Raw genomic sequence first — 20,802 nt, forward strand, 5'->3', positions numbered from 1 at the left:
ATGTAAGAGTTTGCGAAGTGATTTAGTAACTGCACATAATGATATTGGTCGATCGAACCCTCACTAATTAAACCCAGTTCACCATTATGTTATACAACAATGTACCGGTATAATCAATGGTGTTCGCATTGTACAAATTATACGCTCTCTTTTTTAAGAATCTAAATGGGTTTTAATGAATTGTTGTCTGTAATTACCCTGCGTCCAACATCTTTAGTCGTACATATTACTCATACATATTAGGTATGGTAATAGATTTTTGATAAATAGTTTTATGTTGTAGGACTGATGAAATGTTAAGACCTTTCAGTTTAATCATGTACCAATCAGCCGTTATTGTTAACATTTCAGCTGATGTCACTGCCTTTTAAATAGTCCCCGAACAGTTACTTTGTAGGTAGATTGAATGCGGACAACAACGTCATTCTGGTATCGAAACCTGACAATTGGTAGTCCGTACATTAAGGAAGAATTCATAGGTACCAGTATGTGCTTAAACAATATAACAAGACTTTGCCAGGCAGCGATGCCACTAACTACATACAATATCGGTCGTCATTACTTCAAGAATTAGACCCGTGAAGATCAGGGGTAGAATAGGTCTTCAGCAACCCATACTTGCCGTAAAAGGCGACTAACGGGATCGGGTGGTCAGGCTCGCTGACTTGGTTGATGCATGTCATCGATCTCAATTGCGTGGATCGATGCTCATGATGTCAATCACTGGATTGTCTGGTCCAGACCCGATTATTTACAGACCTCCGTCATATCGCTGGAATATTGCTGAGTGTGGCGTTAAACAACAAACAACAACAAAAACAACTTCAAGAAATGAGTCAAAGTAAAACGTCAAGTAAATGGTATGATTCAGGATCTTTCCTTATTTATGTCACTCTGAATCTTTGCTGAAAACATACAACGTAAAGGTAGAATACGTACTTATATATGTTGAAGGTAAAAAATATTTTGACTGTAAAACGCATCACACAGTGACTAAAAGGCAAGATTGAGCCATATTCTGGAGATATGGTGAGTTATATGTAGTCTCCGTTTCCACCAACCACATTGAGTGAGTTTGGTTTTACGCTGCTTTTAGCACTATTCCAGCAATATCATTGCGGGAGACACCAGAAATGGGCTTCACACATTGTACCCGTATCGGGATCCGAACCCGGGTCTTCGGCGTGACGAGCAAACGCTTTAACCACTAGGCTACCCGACCGTCCCTCCACCGACCATACCATACATAAAAGAATCGTCGCTTCTATAGGGATAACGGTAAACAAGAAGTATCGATTGATGTGTGGTTATGCTTAGGTAGCTGCTCTTCCGTCCACGGCGCGCTAGCTATTTTCACAGCATGCAGCAGAGGAAAGGTTCTCCGAAGACCAGTCGCTAACTTAAGATGGAGAAACAGGCTTTATTTCTACTGGTTATATTATATACAACGTTTGATTATACAGGTAAGAACTGTTGTAGTTATTATGTGTTGGTACACTTACTGTGGCATGTAACGCGGACTTGGATTGAATATTTGATAAGTTTGTGCTTTAGTCTTCTTTTATGTCATTTCTAGCTTTTGTTTTGCTCTGTGAGCGTGTGCCATGTGTTATCAGAATGCCATGATGTAATATTTAAAAATTTATATAATACTGTATCTCGTGGTATGTATTATTTCAGGATATATCGCAGTTTATGTATATATTTCTTGCCTTCAAAGGTCTGGGATGAAATAACGCAGTACATAACATTCCGACGTCTGTGATCTTATATAATCATGTCTGGAAGTTCTTGTTAACAATTCACGTCGAATATAATGTCTTTCAATGAATTTTCCAAGTTTATATTTTTCAAATTTTCGGTAAATATTCTGTTGTGTGGTATTCCATACTTTCCTTCTCTCTAATTCTATCATCAGTTGTGTGTTCTGTGAACGTGTACCGAACAAGGAACACACACAGGTTTGTTCTGAACTGTGTTAATGTGCGCGAATTAGTATGATTAATTTGTTTTGTTTCAATATATACTTAATATATGATCAGTTACATTTATTCATGACCGATATTTCATAAACATTATGGTCTTATGGCCCATTTGTCTAAGAGGTTAAAGACCGCCTCCGTGGTCTAGTGGTAGAGCGTCCGTCCGGAGAGCGGAAGGTCCGGGGTTCGATCCCCGGCCGCGTCATACCAAAAGACGTTAAAAGACGTTAAACGATGGTACTTGTTGTTACCCTGCCTGGCGCTCGGCATTAAGGGGCTCGGAGTCATCATCATCATCATTTATTGTATTCTGGCCATAGGCCCATATACATACAATAACATTATATATATACAATTTTGTACATATACAAGTATAAACATGCAGACTTATATGCACAGAGATGTGCACGTGTACAATTTTGTGAAAAATAAGTCGCATCACAACACAACAAGAAGAGATTAAAGCATTTGATTAATGAAGGCAAATAACCTCAAGAATAATTAAACATCATTTGTACAAAGACGGTTGCGAAGTCGTAAACCATAATTAATGTTTAGGATAGTATTCTTTTGTTGCTCGTTAGATATTTCATCAAAACGGAGGAGCTTGATTAGTGTATTGACGTTTTGGGGTAAACCTTGGAAATATTTTGTTCTGAGCGATTCATAACATGGACAGATAAGCATAAAATGGTATTCGTTTTCAATAAATGTGGGGCAAAAAGGACAAAAACGCATATTTTTTTAAACTGAAGAAACACGACCCGTATTACATACTAAATTGTTCAAACCTAATCTAAAACGTGTAAAACACACTCTCAGTTTTCTGTCTGTTATTTCTGTTAAGTACTGTTCTGGAGATAAGCAGGATTTAAATGTTTTATAAAGGTCGTATCTTGAACTATTTTCCAATGTAGCTCTCCATTCTTGGATAAACATATCAGATGCAACTTGTTTAAATACACTAAGAAATGCTGTCTTATCTCCAACACCTTGGTAAATCCAAACATATCCAAATCCAAGAAGAAATAAAAGTTGTCTGATTTTAGTGACCCATGTTATATAACCAACATTGTCGCGGTATTTCAGCATTTCATAACATTTACGTGGAATACGATCAGGTGACATTTCTGTAATCTTTAACCAATATTTTAGACCGCGTACATAAGAACAGATATATAAGGGATGTCTTCCACATTCACCATACACCATACAATTTGGGGTAGATTTGCCAACATTTAAGAATCGTTTACATGCAGTTAAGTGATTTTTTTCCAAGATGTGATATTTTTCGAGACCCCAAATCTCTGAACCATATAACAGAATTGGTTTAACTTGAGAATCAAAAAGTTTGAAGAAAACAGACGGGGAAGACACACCGAGTTTATCAAGAACAACAAATAAAGTAATGAGGTCTCTCTTAGCTCGTAGCGCAAGATCGTTGACGATGTGATTTAGTTTCAGATTAAAAGGAAAAACGAAACCAAGGTATTTATAAGTTTTTTCAACATTAATTTGTTGCCCATTTATATACCATTTTTCCCTGGATGCAAGAGGACCCCCCCTTTCTAAAAACAACAATTTTCGTTTTATCTGTTTTAACAGTCAGTTTCCAGGAGATGGTATACTGAAACAATATGTCTATTTGTGTTTGAAGCCCATTAACAGTATCAGAAATTAGTATAACATCGTCTGCGAAAAGTAATATTAGCAATTCATACATATCTGGATAAAGTTGGACACCGTGTTTTCCGTTTTGTTGAATTTCAAGGGACAATTCGTAGATGAAGAAAGAGAAAAGGAGAGGGATTAAAATGCAGCCTTGTTTCACACCGATAGGGCAATCAAAGTAATCAGTGACACCATTTTTGTGACGAACACATGATTTGACATTTGCATATATAGATTTTAACATTTTATACATTTTACCCCCAACGCCCGTTTTTCTCAAACAATCCCAAAGTTTACAACGATTAACACTATCAAAAGCCTTTTTGAAGTCCACAAATGCAACATACAGTTTTCGTTTCCGGCATCCAAGATATTTTTGTACAATAGAATTAAGTGTAAAAATATGGTCGATAGGTGAATATGATCGTCTGAAGCCTGCCTGATTTTCTGGAATTTTATCATAAACATTAGACCAGAGCGTTAAACGCTTGTTTAAAACTATAGCAAAAACTTTACCTAAAATACTTGTCAATGAAATTGCTCTATAATTATCAGGATCGCTTGTATCACCCTTCTTAAATAGAGGAACAATGATAGATTTTGACCAAATTGACGGAAATATACCTTTGTTGAATATGTCGTTAAAGAGAGAATGCAAAAATGGAACAGTTATGTGTTTGTTCAGCATATCCGCTAAGATATTGTCAGGGCCTGGAGATTTTCCAGGTTTAAGTGAGTCAATAGCATCGAGAATTTCCTTTCTTGTTATTTCGGACTCTAGAATGTCAAACTCAACATCTGATGGGTTATAAACAGCAATATCGTCATGCTCATTTTCAATAACATCATGGAATATAAGATCATTGCCAAACACATGCTTAAAATGAGTCAGCCACTCTGTGCCTGTCAGTATACTGTGTCTGAGTGGGGTATTCATGTTTAACTGCGGCATGGTATCTCAGTGTGCTAGCACTATAAATCGGCATCAGTCCGGATTAGTACAAGCAGCCACACACACACACGTGCATGCACGTCGCTATATAAGTGCAATAATCTTGGACGCGACGTTAAACCCAATTTCACCTCACCTCTAAGAGGTTAAAAATTATTCAAACTCGGTACACGACAAACCGGGGTAGGCTGGTGCCTTTATAATGCGTGTTGGGGGGAACAGGAAGCTTAAGCTTTCTCTCTTGGCTTCCCCTTCATTCCTCTGAACATATATACTAACGTAAGAAAGCAACCGTGCTGTATATAAAGTTCAATAAAAATACATTTATTCTGAAATTAAATAAGGTGTCTTTCAATACAAATTCATTATTCATGAAACAGCTCTTCGACTTTAGTGTCCTGAATCACATTGTATGTTGCACGTGTATGTTCATGTGGTGTTTGTGTGTTTGTTGGGAGTATGATACTCACACACGTGTTACAGCTCAGTGTTTAGCTAAGACGTGATCATAAATCACTGTTGCTTTCATAAAACCGCAAATAACGCTTACGCCACACCACAGCTCGCTAACAATCCACGTCTACGCGTGTGGGTATGCTGCAAAACCGGAATGGCGCAAAACGAAGTTGTCTGACATTATAGTGCTCATCGAAACACGAAATGATCTCTTTGGAGACGTTATCTACAGCAGGGTAAAAGTTTCAGTTTAATAGTAATGATACCAGGTGTTCGCGAAATGGTGAGTGTATCCCGCCCCACCAGTCACAAACACACGCAAAGGCAAAACAATTGTTTACCTTAAAAACCTCTGGAACATATGGTACAAGTCAAAAGAAGGAATTGCATCGGACACCATTTTTATAATCGATGCATTTAATTTAGAAATGTCTTCCACAAAGCCTTCGAAAGCTTTTCTGATGACATGAAAGATCAAACAACTTTTGAGCAAGACGCGAATGGTTCTTTTAAAAGTTCGTGGAAAGAGCATGCTCCATGGTACTTCAAAAGAAGTGAAAAATAGACATCAAAGGCTGGAGCTGCTGGAATTGGCTCGACACAAAGAGAAATTTGACTATTGTAAAGTTGAAGTCGTAGTGGTGAACCTTTGCAGATAGATGTTACTATATTACATGGCCATCATGTTCAGTGCCAAACGCCGCACGGAGCAAGGACTCCTCACTATAGACTTCTACGTCAGATATCTTTGTCAATAATCATTTTAATTTTAAATAAAACGTGCGTGTGTGCGTGTATGCGTGTGTCATCTTGTACCACACAATGTCAGTTTTACAGGTTTAGCCCACTTAACCCATGCCGCAGTTTGGATTCCCTACTCTGACATATTTAATTCACTCACCGACCAGTTCTTGTTCTAGCCAAGAGTACCAAGCAAGATAACAAGATAACATCAAGTACCATATTCGAATCTTCGACGGTCCTCAGAACGAAGATCGATACTAAAACTTTCAAAAGTTACTTTCTTCCTTCATAGTTCAGCTAGATAGCCTTCTGGTGTAAAGAAATCTGCAATAAATAAAATAACATAAAATTTGTGAAACCTTTGCTTATGCAGTGTATTATTATCGTCATTCTGTTATGTTTAAAACCCTCGACCCATTCGCTGACGTAGCATCGATTGAGCCCTGTTCGAATTGCACAACGCTAATAATATTCGTCCAATAAAATTACTCTCACGAGCGGGCGTTATTCTGTGGTTAGTAATAGACAGGAGCGATGGAAGTGGTGACGAGATACCGAAACTATGGTGGCGCCTAGGCCCAGGGTATTTAGCATAATAGAATGGCGATATAATGCACTGGTTAAACGAGGATACCCACGAGCAAGGTATGATTATTAACCATGAATCATTATCGCGATGAATTTGTTACTGACATGAAACAAATTCTTTATTTGTATATTTAAACTCATAATTGGCATAAGCCCAAGATATATCGGGATGTGAACTCCTTTTACCAAAGAAAACGCGTTCGTGACCAATGTGCATTCTATGTTACGTTTTTGCGCATTGGTCTATGTAAACGTATCTTCATCGGTTTCTGGTTGATATATGTAATTATTTTAATACCCTATTTTCCTTTCCCTACTGTGTATTTGTGTTCCACAACAGGTATGTTGACATTACTTAGAAACTACATAACATGGCAGTAATTATGACACCCAACACAGTCGATGTTCAATACATTCATTGAATGAAATAGATAGTTTTCCTTTAGAGGAACTAACTGCGTCAATGTTTTCTATTTGTCAATAGTGTTTTCATTACAACACATTGATCGTCATCCATATCCTTTATCGCTTAGGTAGAAGGCAATACAAGAACGACACTTGTGGACATACACCAATAAAACACACACACGAGAATACACACTTGCTCCAGGCAGAGACCATATACACTCTTCAAAAAAAGAAACGCACAGGTAGATTTTTAGTAAATGTGTTGATATCGATATACTTAATGTAATATCATGGATACAAATATGAAATTTTGGAGTTCGATAGTCACCATGTTGTCGTTGTACAAAGGCATTGAAAACTGTTCATTGTGAAAACAATGCCGTTTAAGACATTGCCAATCGACAATGACTACGTTTTGACGTACCGTTTGTCGAATATCAGGCCACCAACATTTTTCAATAGCATATATCCTATTTATATCCCGGACTTTTTGTGTAGTCCGGTTTAATGAACTCCATACTACCTGTGCGTTTCTTTTTTTGAAGAGTTTATAATGATGGCAAAAAGATGCACTCAAAGTGAGGATAACGTAAAAGTTTCAGTTTAAGATTATTAACTACATTCTTACAACTAACAAATATTCATATAGAATTCGATATGTTGATTCTCATATGTGTAATTTCTGTACAAATCAACCTGAAACTATAATCAATATGTTATATGTAAGACATGTAAGAAAGATTTGGGAGAAACTGTACATTTTGATAAAATCCGTTACGGAAGGAACCATTGATTTAAACAGAGAAAACGTTTTGTTTTGATTTCAAGGCAAACACAACAACCCAATGAATATTGTACTTTTAATAACAAAACAAGTAATTTACAGACAATGTAGGAAAGGATTAAGGCCACATTTTGAACACATACAGCATGAGATAAAAAGTTATTGCAATGCTACAAAGGTAATATCATTTACAAATTGTAACTATGCAAACTTTTTTAGTTTGTGGCCTTCCTTTCACACTTTGTTTAAAACCAACCTGTAATACACACTGATACAGTACGTTGACTTTATAGGCAAGAATTTATATGTATGAAAAGATATACACTTCTTGAAAACCATATACCACAATTACGCCCCGGACCTGATGGATACATTTCAATTGTAATACCTAGGTTTTACAATTTCTCGTTTCTTTAATTTGACTCTTGGTTTAAAGTCACAAAAAATTTGCACATGAAAATTTCATGGTGTGGATCGAGCCTGCAACCTCATATTGTGCTAATTTATGTAACCCAGTTTTTCCCACTGAGCGGCCGGGACTGGTGATGTCAAGCTGTTACGTTTATCATGTCATGACTCCAATTGTCCACACTTGCACGTGGTTCCTCTCTCTTCCTTTTATACCGCGATACACTGTATTGTTTCACTATGAGGTATGTCGTTTTTTCTGGGTTTTTTTTGTGTGTGCATTTAGTCGGTTCATAAGTTGGATAAAGCACGTATGCCTCCGAGGTTTTGGTTGTAAATGTAAAACCTTGACCTTGGGAAAAGCACTCGGGCCCCCGGCCCCTGTTTTCCCTCGCTCGCGGGTTTACATTTTGAAACAGAACCTCGGAGGCGTACGTGCTTTATCCTATACTGAAAATATATTTGCTGACTGATTGGGTCCCCGGACATCTTCTGAATTATTAACTGCGTATGAATACTTTTGCTGAAAGTATCATATCCTAAATTTGAAGGAAAGGGCATTTGGCATGGCAACAAGAATACCGCATCCATTATATATTTGGTTTGATTCAAGCTTATCAGAAAAAGAATATTTCTGTTTGGTTGATTTCCCGCTTGTATTGTGCATTATGCGGCTATAATAGAAGTAACAGTTGTCCTCAACAGGGAGCACCCGCGCGCCTTGACTCCACATTTTCCCGATTGGTGTCAATAAACCTGCATCAACGTCCAAGTAAGCCTCTAGCATGGCGGGAGTTCCTTGTCTTTGCTTTTACGTTATATTATTAATAATAATAATAACAATAACAATAATAATAATTACTCTCCGTACCAAGTTGTCCGACTCCCCATTGTTCTCAGTGCCTCAGGTTTGGTACCTCCCAATCTGTTGACCGACATTAGGAGAGTACCCGGGTTTGCTGCCAGGAATACAGCACTTCTGACAATCTGGGTAATGCAGAAGGCTGCAGTGTTGGGGAGTCTTCACATACTCCGAGAAGTTCTAGGTGGGTTCGATTAGGCAGCGCTTCCTGTCAGAAGGATCAATCATACCCTCTTTGCTGCATTTTGTATTATAATCTCTAAATAATAATAATAATCATAATAATAATAATAATAAAATTGTATTGTTCACTTTTCGACACATTTATTTGTTTGATCCTCGCTGTCTGGTCTGCGTGTAGAGGGGGCAAGGGTCCTGAGCTGCTGCTGATGATGAGGCTAACAAGCATGACTGTGCCAGGATCACCCAAGCCCTCTTTGCTGCATTTCTTACTTTAATCTGTAAATAATAATAATAGGACATTCATATTGTGCTATGTTCAACACCACACAAGGTCCACAGTGTGCACTCGATTATACTCTCAGCTCCGAAGGAATTATACAACCCAAGCTGTCTGTGAGGCGCTAGAAGGTTAACAGTCACAGTATAATTACCATCTCATTCAAAAGGTACCCAATCACTGCTGGGTTGACAGAGGCACTTGCCAAAGGAGACAACACATGTGCTAAATGTGTTTCAGTTTGGGGCAGGACCGAAGCCCTAGAACTCTCAGAAGTCAAGAGGTCATCCATCCAATTACTCTCCGTGACCAACGTTCCTTTTTGACCTATGCGCTGTACACAGGACCACGTGCCACCGTAATGAAAGGGCTCAGGTGACTTAGTGGCGTTAAAATAACTATTTTCCCCCTATGAAAATCAAATCAAATCAAACTGTGACAAATATTCTGTCAAGGCAAATATTTTTACAAAGAAATCTGAAAAAGCATCTGCATCTGAGTAGCAAGGTCCAGAGAGTTGAAACTTCATAAAGAAATCTGTAAAAAAATTGATGTTACTTGGACATATTCATTATATGTGATCAACAAACAAATAGATAGTTGGACTCGGTTAAAACAACCACAACAGTAATTTATGAGTATGGTAAAAGATTGACCAACTATTTTGACAGCTCCTGTGGTGTTAGACAGGGTTGCACCCTCAGTCCTACTTTGTTTTCTTTATTTGTAAACGAACTTGTCATATCTTTAGAAGAAAAGTTTGATAACGGTATTTTCATCACTGAGGAAATGTTAAATATTATAGCGGTGTTGTTTGCCGATGACTTGATACTGGTGGTGGACAGTGTAATTAAGCTACAACCGAGGCTGGATGAATTGTATTAATATTCTCATCAGTGGGGCATGGACATTAATACTGATCAAAGTAAAATTATTGTTTTCAAAATGGGAGGTCCATTGTCAAAATATGAAAAATGGTGTTATAATGGTTAAATTATGGAAACTGTTAACGCATATACATAATTTGTAAGAGCTTGCAAAACTTTATCTGAGCAAGCTAGTAAAACTCTCTTTCCAGTTAAGTCTTTAATAAGACGTTATGAGTTATCAATTAAAGAAGCTTTTAATATTTTTGATAAGAAGATTGTACCAATATTAACATATGGAGCAGAAATCTGCGGTTTGGAGAAAAGAGAAGGTACCGAAATTGTACACCGGAAGTTTTGCAAATGTTTGTTACATACAGGGTACTAGGGCAGCCAATGCAGTAGCATATGGAGAATGTGGTAGAGTTCCACTGCATACTATTTATCATATTAAATGTATTAAGTACTGGCTCAAAATTTTACCAATGCACCCAAGTTGGTATCCATTACAATATTATAAAATGTTATTGTTAACGGCCGACAGAAAACGTCCTAATTGGGCAACTTCTGTGAACCATTTAACTATTTCGTTATGGTTTTGGCTTCGTCTGGTTTGCACATGATGTGGGTGATACCAATCTATTTGTTTATAAATTTAGTGAAAGAGTTTATGACTGCACAATTTAAGATTGGCTTGCATCGCTAGATACCACATCACCTGAATTTTATAAGTCTCATAAGTTTGATTTAACTTGTGAACATTATCTTTTAAATACTAATATTTGGGAGTATAAACGACTACTAACTAAATTTAGAAGTGGTTATAACACCCTTGATATTCATTTGGTTCGTAGAGTTTTAGTAAGCTGTGATGACCAAAATACTTTGTGCAAGCATTGTAATGTAATTGAAGACGTAATACATGTCATATACTAAGGTGTGCTCTACGATAGAAAACGGAAATATTTAATTCCCCAAACTGCAAGTGATAACTATTATTCATTACAAAGAATATATCAGTCAACAGATGATAATGCCAGGTTAAACTTTGCCAGGTTCCTGAATTGTATCTCCACAGGAAGATAAAGCACCTGTTTATCTTCCCTTAAGAAATAACTCTCTGTAACATGGTACTTGTAAACCTTTTTGAACTATGGGTCTGATGGCCTTCATGCAAATAAAACTGTCTGTCTAAAACAACCTCACATAAGCAAAATGTTTTCAGGGAGCTGCGATGGGGTCCAGCAGTAATCATGACCTTCATTTCCCCAAAAATAAAAAGGTAAATCACAGTGATCTAGCTGGAACTGCAAATTTGCACTTTGGCCATTGTTGACGATGTTGCGCAAATTAAAATACATGTATCTTGGCCACTGCTTAACCAGATGCTTGGGATCTTCTTATAACTGTGTGTTCCATAACGATACTCTTTGAATTCATTGATAACATTGTGATGATGATGTTATCTCATATAACACATTACTTAATGGCTGAAGATTTCGCTACTTAAACAATTCACTTGGAAGGTACCTGGTTCGCCAGGTTGCTTTAGTGATATGATGTATATACTTGTGAACATGTAAGTTGAATATTGTCCTTCAATATCTATCAAATAATGCCTTTAAACTAAAGACGTCCTTCAGATTCAATGAACCCCCTCTCCTTCAACCCCTTTTGAACTTATACATGCTGACAATTTAATATTTTAACAAAAATAAACATAATGGCGATTGTGAACTAAAGTTCACTGATCTTTGTCAACTATAGAGCATCCTTGAATAGAGATGTGAGTCAGATAATATCCATTGTTTTAGTTTGGTCAATACCTTCAAGTAAAGCTTTATTGATGCACTGCCTTTTGTATAAGCAGTTAATGTTGTCCCTCCCAAGACATGCATATCGTGTAGTTGAGGGGCGGTTAGCCAATCGTCTAAGGCGCCGCAGTAATATTTTGATACTCGGAAAATCTGGAAAACAAAGCCTCGGGCTTTACCCACCAAAACACTGCTGGCCGTCGTTAAAAAAAATATGACGTGGATGCAGTAAAAGTGTTGGCTTCTCCTATCAGTGAAAACATATTGTACGGGGGCTGGTCAATAAGTTCTAAGTCTGACTAACGTTCAATTATGGGCCATAACAAAGTCAATGTAGTACATTGTTAGTGTAGTTCATTGCAAGTATATTTGGTCTTTTGAGGCCGTTTGTATATTAGTGACAGCCAGTTGAACGTGATAGGGGTCCAAATGGACAAGTTTTTTACTTCAGAGAAAAATACTCCCCAAGAAATTCATGACCAGATGTCACAAGTGTATGGGGATAAGTGTTAAACTGTTCACTGTTAAACTTTCGGCGAGTGCTCTAGATATTTCACTTAAACATTTGGGCAGCTATGTTTAATGTAGAGAGAACAAGCCTACATCTGGACGTCCCTCAATTTCCATCAATGAAGATTCAGTCAAGAAGATGGAAAAACATTTACTGTCAGATAGAAGTATTGCCATTGCTGAACTTGAGGAAGACACAGGTCTAAGCCATAGATCGACTCGTTGGGTGCCAAAGTTTCTAACCACTGATCTTAAGAGCTAATTCAGGAAGATTTCGTCAAATTCAAAAAGAGATTAGTAACGGTGATGAAACAAGGATCTACCACCATGATCCCGAGTCAATACGTCAATCCATGGAATAGCTACATTCCATTTCTCCAGCACCAAAAAAATAAGTCTTCAATATCAGTGAAGCAAGTTATGACCAGTGTATTCTGGGATGCAAAGGGTGTGTGATCCGTGTTGATTACTTAGAAAGTCATAAGACGATTAACGGCGATTACTGTACTGATTTGCTTATTGCCTGACAGATTTAAGCAAAGATCTTTATTTAAAAAAAGCGTCGAGGTCACGGCTGGTGTTCTACTTACTTCATGGCAATGCCTCTTCTCACACCTCTCGACTTGCAAAGACTGTTGTACGACAATGTGGGTTCGAAGAGCTTCCTCACCGCCCATACTCGCCAAATGACTTCCACCTGTTTCCTGAACTGACAGAACACCTTCGTGGAAAGCGCTAAGACGACAACGATGACCTCAAGGCTGCAGTAAATGGGTATTTCAGGGTGGCGTCAGCGTCCTGAATGGAATTGAAAAGCTTCACTATCGATATGTGAAATGTATTGAAAAACAGGGAGATTATGTTGAAAATATGATTAAAAACACTTTCACAATTGTTGGCTTTGTTTGTTAGGCTTAGAACTTTTTGACCAGCCCTCGTATGTCTTGAAATAATACCAGTCATCTATTTCTCCAGAATATTAAGTGGCCGGTCCCTAAGGTAAAGACGTTTCCTTTATCGGAGTGAACATGCATAAAATATAAACTAGTCATAAAGAGCTCCATTATAAGTGTTTGGGAGTATGTGATCCTGAAACAACACCATCGCTATTATGCACCTGGGAGTTAATGAACTGATCGTCCTTCAACCAAACCGTTCTTAATTCAGCTGAGCATTAAATCTCTCTTCCTCTTTTGTTAGTACATCTAGTATGATGGGTGCGACATGCCTTGCAGAGAATCACAGTTGGATGTTTACGTGCTGGACACAACTCTCCTTTAATTCAAACTCATAAACATAAAAGCATCCAACAATGCACTTGTTCTGCCAATATATTATTGAGAAATCGATGCCATGATATCATTTTCAATAAACGCATTGGAAATATTTGATGAATTATCAAGCGTACCGCAATTCGTTGGGCTCTTGCATTACAGGTGGGAATTCCGTGGGAATCCCTCATCTGGCGTTCGAACGTGCATTTCAATAAGTCCATGCATTATCCAATAGACTGCCGTTTTCCAAGCATGTGTGTGGTACGGCTCCGCTGTGTGTGAAGCATTATGTTCAACGTGAGTAAAACGTTAAATCATTGCCCCGATGACTTGTGCTCTACATATGCTATCAAAGAAAAGTATTGGATCATGAAACATAAATGTTATGAACGGTCGTCCTAACGCTCCGACACACCCGAAACATTACTCGTGGACCATGCAGTTCTTAGGTGCACGTTGATACGGGGTCATTCTTCATTTTGACACTTCAGCGAAAGGTCATTAACGTCATTAATATTATTAATGGTTCATTTTCATTATCCATAGCAACATGAATAGAAATCGTCTGTATGCAGCAAACATGCATGCTCGGTGCCCTCTTGTTGTATCACCGTCCATAATCGCTACATAATCTAAATTCAGTTAAAAGAAAAAGAAACATTTAAGAAAAACGTTTGTTTTTTAACACAGTAGGGGACAGTTTTAATGTATCAGCCCAAACATTTCTTTTATGTCTGACTCTGCATAATGTCAAATGCATTGTTTTTGTTCTTAATTATTGACAATAATATTGTAATAAAACATAACACCCCATCATTGTGTCTCGTTGACATAGCCTCTGAGTTTTGCTTATTTAATCGATTTGTATTGATGTATTTTGCTATCCAAAGACAGGGGAGTCCTGTATTAATTCCAATATTGCAAGAATATCATGTTTGAAGTTTACAGTGTTTTACCTTACAGGTGCACAAAATTCTTCTGGTTACGAATTCATCATCACTTTCCTGGATGCAAGGCCGATTGGGACCCCTTTAGACAAGGAGATATTATTGGTATCGACGTTACTGCATGACGTTTCCGTCAACGTAACATTCAAAGAAGACATAGGCGAGAATGTCACCGATAAAACCATCACAATCCCTAGTGACGGCCAATATAGAATCACCCTACCAAATAACATCATAACAGAGGGAACGGGAAAATCAAAAAAAGTTGTTCACATTCTTGGAGATGCTCCCTTTTCCGTATTTGCCATCAACATTGAACACCTTTCAACTGACGGTTACCTTGCCCTTCCCGTCAACTCCCTTGGGATGGACTACTATGCTGTCACATACGGTCGGTGCAAAAATGGGTGTCAGTTTGCTGTGACATCAGGCTCTGAACCAACCAATGTCCGTAATAGAACTCCCATCTCTCGAAAGTGAATTCCCCGTATATTTTGACGGTGTTCTTGTGGACATAAAAGGCTCCGTGGCCATCACCCTTGATAGTTATGAAACCTTTCAACTACAAACAAGTCAGGACCTCACGGGCTCCTACATACATGCAGACAAGCCTGTTGCCTTTTACAGTGGTAATAAGAAGACGGGCTATACTGGGACCTGTTGTAGGGAACATCTGGTGGAACAGATTCCGCCTGTGCAAACATGGGGGAAGACGTTTCTAACGCCTATAACGCCAGGCCGTAAAGAATTTCTCATCGACTTCTATAGAATCATCACCAGCACACCCAACACCACGGTAACCCTGCCCAATGAGACTGTATTACTGGAGCATGAGGGCAACTTTGCGGAATTTAATCTCAGTTCTGAATCTATGTTCTCGGTGATCTCAGATCAACCGGTATTGCTGGTGAAATTTGTAGTTGGGGACAACGGGAAGAGTACTACAGACCCCTGCATGATGCTGGTAATTCCAGTAGAACAGTGGATAACAGAGACAGTCGCGACTCTCCATGAGAGATATGACGTCAATTATGTCGTCATCACAGGTACTGCTGATCTCAGAGAAACCTTGACTCTGAATGGGGAAGCCTTGCCAGAAGAGACGGTTTGGATGTATCACAATGAATCCAGTCTTGTAGGAGTGTATCTCTTACTCACTAATGAAACAAACGTTATCAGGGTGAGCGGTTCGACGACCTTTGCTGCATATTTGATGAGTGGACGACATATAGAAAGTTACTGCATGCCAGTTGGAATGAGGCTGCTTCCCATCAATACGGTAAAGCATTCTCTATGCTGTATAACGCTAAACTTTAGATTGTAACCATAAGCCACAATTTACGGTTTGGTAATAATTTGCATTTTGAAAATGTTTTGATGAAAGACATCATCGGGACAAAATATAAAATTGTCATAACTATAAAGAAAACATGATCTAACTTGTATCTAATATATATTTGTTGATTTGCATCGTATTCGTCAATGATACTCTTGTCAAGACCGCCTCCGACGCCCTAGTGGTAGAGCGTCCGCCCGGAGAGCGGAAGGTTCGGGGTTCGATCCCCGGCCGCGTCATACCAAAAGACGTTAAAAGATGGTACTTGTTGTTACCCTGTCTGGCGCTCGGCAGTAAGGGGCTGAAACAAGGACTGGTCGGCTCGGAATCAGTATACTGTGTCTGGGTGGGGTATTCATGTTAAACTTTGGCATGGTATCTCAGTGAGCTAGCACTATAAATCGGCATCAGTCCGGACTAGTACAAACAGCCACACACACACACACACACACACACACACACACACACACACACACACACACACACACACACACACACACGTGCATGCACGTCGCTATATAAGTGCAATAATCTTTGACGCGACGTCAAACCCAATTTGACCTCACCTCACCTCACCTTGTCAAACCATTGTAAAATCTCATTATCCTGGACGGTACTGTACCCAGTTAAATACCCAGATGAACAGATTGATCAACAGCTGATGGCTACAACATCATGTCACTCTGTCCATACAGACGTTCTCAGTGTCTGGGTTTCCATAAAACCAGTGTCAACGCTAGTAAGGTTTCAAGGTGAATCTACATATTTCTTTTTTTTCAACAGAACTGGACCAGGACCATTCCCCCTGCTTTCAATCCGTGTCTTGGACTCTACAACCAATCGCACTGGGAGGATCAGTATTTAAAGTTCACCACTGAATCGCCAACCACAACCAAACAGGAATGTCCAACATCTACTGTTACAACCGCTACATCTACATTCACAACAACAGAAACGGCAATAGCAACTTCGGCCGTGGCGACCGCAAACTCAACAGAGATGTCAACGCAAATGACCACAGAGAAGTTGCAGGTTGTTCTTGCAAGGATTGAGAAGCAACTTCGGCTATACCCTCCTGGCACTTCCGCTTTTCGCCGGAACATGCACAGTTACCAAGTGAATGACTACATCAGTGCTATCATGGGTTGGGTCGCAGTGGGGATAATGTGTTTCATATTTGTCTTGTTTTTGTGTATTGACAGAGAAAGGCTTGTAAAAGATTTTTTCGGGGGAGTCCAGCCTGAAGACTCTAGGGTGTAAGGTGAACAGCAAATGACCATGCACCGTAGAAGACAAGGGGTGATAAGTACAATTTTCGTCCTCCAAGATCTGCTTGACTCACCTCATAACATTTTGGACATTTTGAGGTGTGTTCATGTGAATTAGAATAATACGATGTTCACTACAACAATTCAAAACCTAAGACTTAAAACAATACCAAAAGTATGGACAAAAGTATTGAACATCAGATAGCCTATTTGTTGGCAGATGTATATGCAGAGAGAACGGAATAACTGCAAGTATTCCTCTTGTAATTGGATCACTCACTCGTTTAGATCTTCTCTTGAAAATTGCCCTTTTCCACTCATTATAGCTCTACCTCTTCTATTGTTCCTGTCACAAGTCTTAAACCTACAAGTGTACTTAAAAAAACAAAAAAACTTAGTTGTCAAATATAATAAACATGTGCGTGAATTTACAAAACATTACTTCGATGTAAAACAAATATAGCATATCTGGATCCCATTTGCATCTAAGTGTATTTTGATATATTCATAACATGATCATCAAATGTGGTATCATAAACCAGCTGAGGTTTAATTTTCTTATTTGCTTGTTAACATGCCACCCGAGTTAACATGGCACCCGAGTTAACATGGCACCTCAGTTAACATAGCACCTCAGTTAACATGGCACCCGAGTTAACATGGCATCTGAGTTAACATGGCACCCGAGTTAACATGGCACCCAAATTAACATGGCACCTGAGTTAACAAGGCACCCGAGTTAACATGGCACCTGAGTTAACATGGCTCCTGAGTTAACATGGCACCCGAGTTAACATGGCACCTGAGTTAACATGGCACCCGAGTTAACATGGCACCCGAGTTAACATGACACCCGAGTTAACATGGCACCTGAGTTATAGTGGCACCCGAGTTAACACGGCACCTCAGTTAACATGGCACCCGAGTTAACATGGCACCCGAGTTAACATGGCACCTGAGTTAACATGGCACCCGAGTTAACATGACACCCGAGTTAACATGACACCCGAGTTAACATGGCACCTGAGTTATAGTGGCACCCGAGTTAACATGGCACCTGAGTTAACATGGCACCCGAGTTAACATGGCACCTCAGTTAACATGGCACCTGAGTTAACATGGCACCTGAGTTAATATGGCACCTTGAGTGAACATGGCACCCGAGTTAACATGGCACCCGAGTTAACATGGCACCCGAGTTAACATGACACCTGAGTTAACATGGCACCTGAGTTAACATGGCACCCGAGTTAACATGGCACCCTAAACATGGCACCTGAGTTAATATGGCACCTAAATTAACATGGCACCCGAGTTAACATGGCACCCGAGTTAACATGACATCCGAGTTAACATGGCACCTGAATTAACATGGCACCCGAGTGGCACATGTTTATAATGTTGATTGTCCTTTCCGAATTTACTTACTACCGAAAACCATCAGGACTGTTGACTTTGTTACAATTTGGCTAATATTGATATTTCACCATTGCCTCCTATGAAAGAAAAACTGGATCAGCAACATGATATTCGAATGTAGATGCATGTCCTGCAAATATGTTTGAAGAACACAAAAAAATGGTAAAATAATGCATATTGTGCCTTCACTCTCTGTTACAAGAGCCTCACACCAAAAAATCAATCTTCGGTTGTCGGAAGATATCAGTGCTAACCTTTTACGCCACAAACAGTCGTTCACCATCGAAATGCAAGCAAGAAGACAAATTCATCTTTATGTTCTGCGCTTTTGAATTCTGTAGATGTACATCACACAGGCGATTAATATTGACCACCATCATCTGTCTTTAACAAGGCTGTGAAAGTAACCATCGAGAACCTACATTTATCAGTCAAATCAAACAGCTAAAATCAGACGCCATTGTACGATTCCAACTGTATCAAGAGTATGTGTTGGACGGACGGAAACAAAACATCGAACGCAACACGGGGGGAATGGTTTATGAGGAGTAAACTGGGCATAAACGTGTTTGAGCTGTAGTATTTATCACGTCAGTTCTGATTGCAACTTTACAGTCACGTGCTTCGTTTCGCTCACAGAAAAACATGAACAACAAAAAAACATTAATCGCGACAAGGAAACAATATGCACATATTTCTGCAAACTGATGTTTATGTAACCAGGAAGAACCACTTGTTTTAACTCAGGTCTACTACATGTTTTATTTGTCAATACGGATTACCATTTCAACTAAATTTAAAGATAAGTACATAATTTGTTGAACAATTGGTGTAAATTACACTGTACTTTTACAGCGATTTTAGATGTGGGCCGGGGGGAATGTATGAATGAACCTGTTTACCTTGCATAGATTAGCTACATGCATTTGCAATAAGCTAAAACTAAACAAAATTCTATAAATAAATTACTGCGTCTCTTTGTATGCCTTCTGTCAATGGCTCTCAGTGGTCTGGTACAACCGACATGGGACGTCATCTGTTCAATGTGACTTGTGTCGCTACAGACCAGATCCATATTTTAGATGTTTACAGGAGATACTGGGTCCTATAGGTCTTGAAACAACCACAACAATATCAAGTCCAAACAACATCAACAACGCGTGAAGCTCTGTCGTAGCAATTGTTGGGATCATTGATCATGGCTGGGTCACTGGACCGATGAGTTGGGATTTTCATAAACATTGACGTGAGTGAGTGAATGAATATTGTGTTTCGGTGCAGTCAGCAACATATACAGTCCGTTTCGCTCCAAATGAGAACGATGAATTGCAAAATAACTCAAAATAGTGAAAAACAAATGTTTCACATCAACTGGGTAGCGCATCTTGTCAGTCAACAGCGATGCATACTATCTAGTACGTGCATTACGTGTTTGCTCTGTTTCTCCTACCGTTGTGCCCCCCTCCTTCAAGATGTCAACTTGTAAACATAACAACAATGTAGTTTCTTAAACAACATGTTCCACTGATGGGAATACAAATAACAAACAGCAGATCTTGATGGGTACAGGGTATTCATTGCCGTGTACCGTATTGACATGTAATAAACTATTCCCTATTTTGTTTTTGGTTTTTGTTTGTTGTTTAAGGCCGCACTCAGCAATATAACGACGGTCTGTAAATAATCGAGTCTGGACCAGACAATACAGTGATTGACACCATGAGTATCGATCCACGCAATTGGGATATGATGACATGTATCAACCACCCGATCCCGTTAGTCGCCTCTTACGACAAGCATAGTCGCTTTTGAAGGCAGTTCCCTATTTTGAGTTTTTATGCAATTCATCATTCTCATTTTTAGCCAAACGGACTGTACAAGATACTAGGCTAATCATGTTCATCTCATGTGTCCTCTAGATTTCTGAGGGGCGGTCGGGTAGCCTGGTGGTTAAAGCGTTCGCTAGTCACGCCGAAGACCCGGGTTCGATTCCCGACATGGGTACAATGTGTGAAGCCCATTTCTGGTGTCCCCCGCCGTGATATTGCTGGAA

General features: G+C 39.0%; 1 pseudogene; it reads left to right on the forward strand.

Moving 5' to 3' along the window:
* The first annotated feature begins 1,356 nt into the window (after positions 1-1,356).
* LOC124152155 lies at positions 1,357-20,296 on the forward strand (annotated as a pseudogene).
* The last annotated feature ends 506 nt before the right edge of the window (positions 20,297-20,802 follow it).

Source organism: Haliotis rufescens, unplaced genomic scaffold (assembly GCF_023055435.1).
Source record: "Haliotis rufescens isolate VD_foot unplaced genomic scaffold, xgHalRufe1.0.p SCAF_4, whole genome shotgun sequence".
In the NCBI taxonomy this organism is placed as follows: domain Eukaryota; kingdom Metazoa; phylum Mollusca; class Gastropoda; order Lepetellida; family Haliotidae; genus Haliotis; species Haliotis rufescens.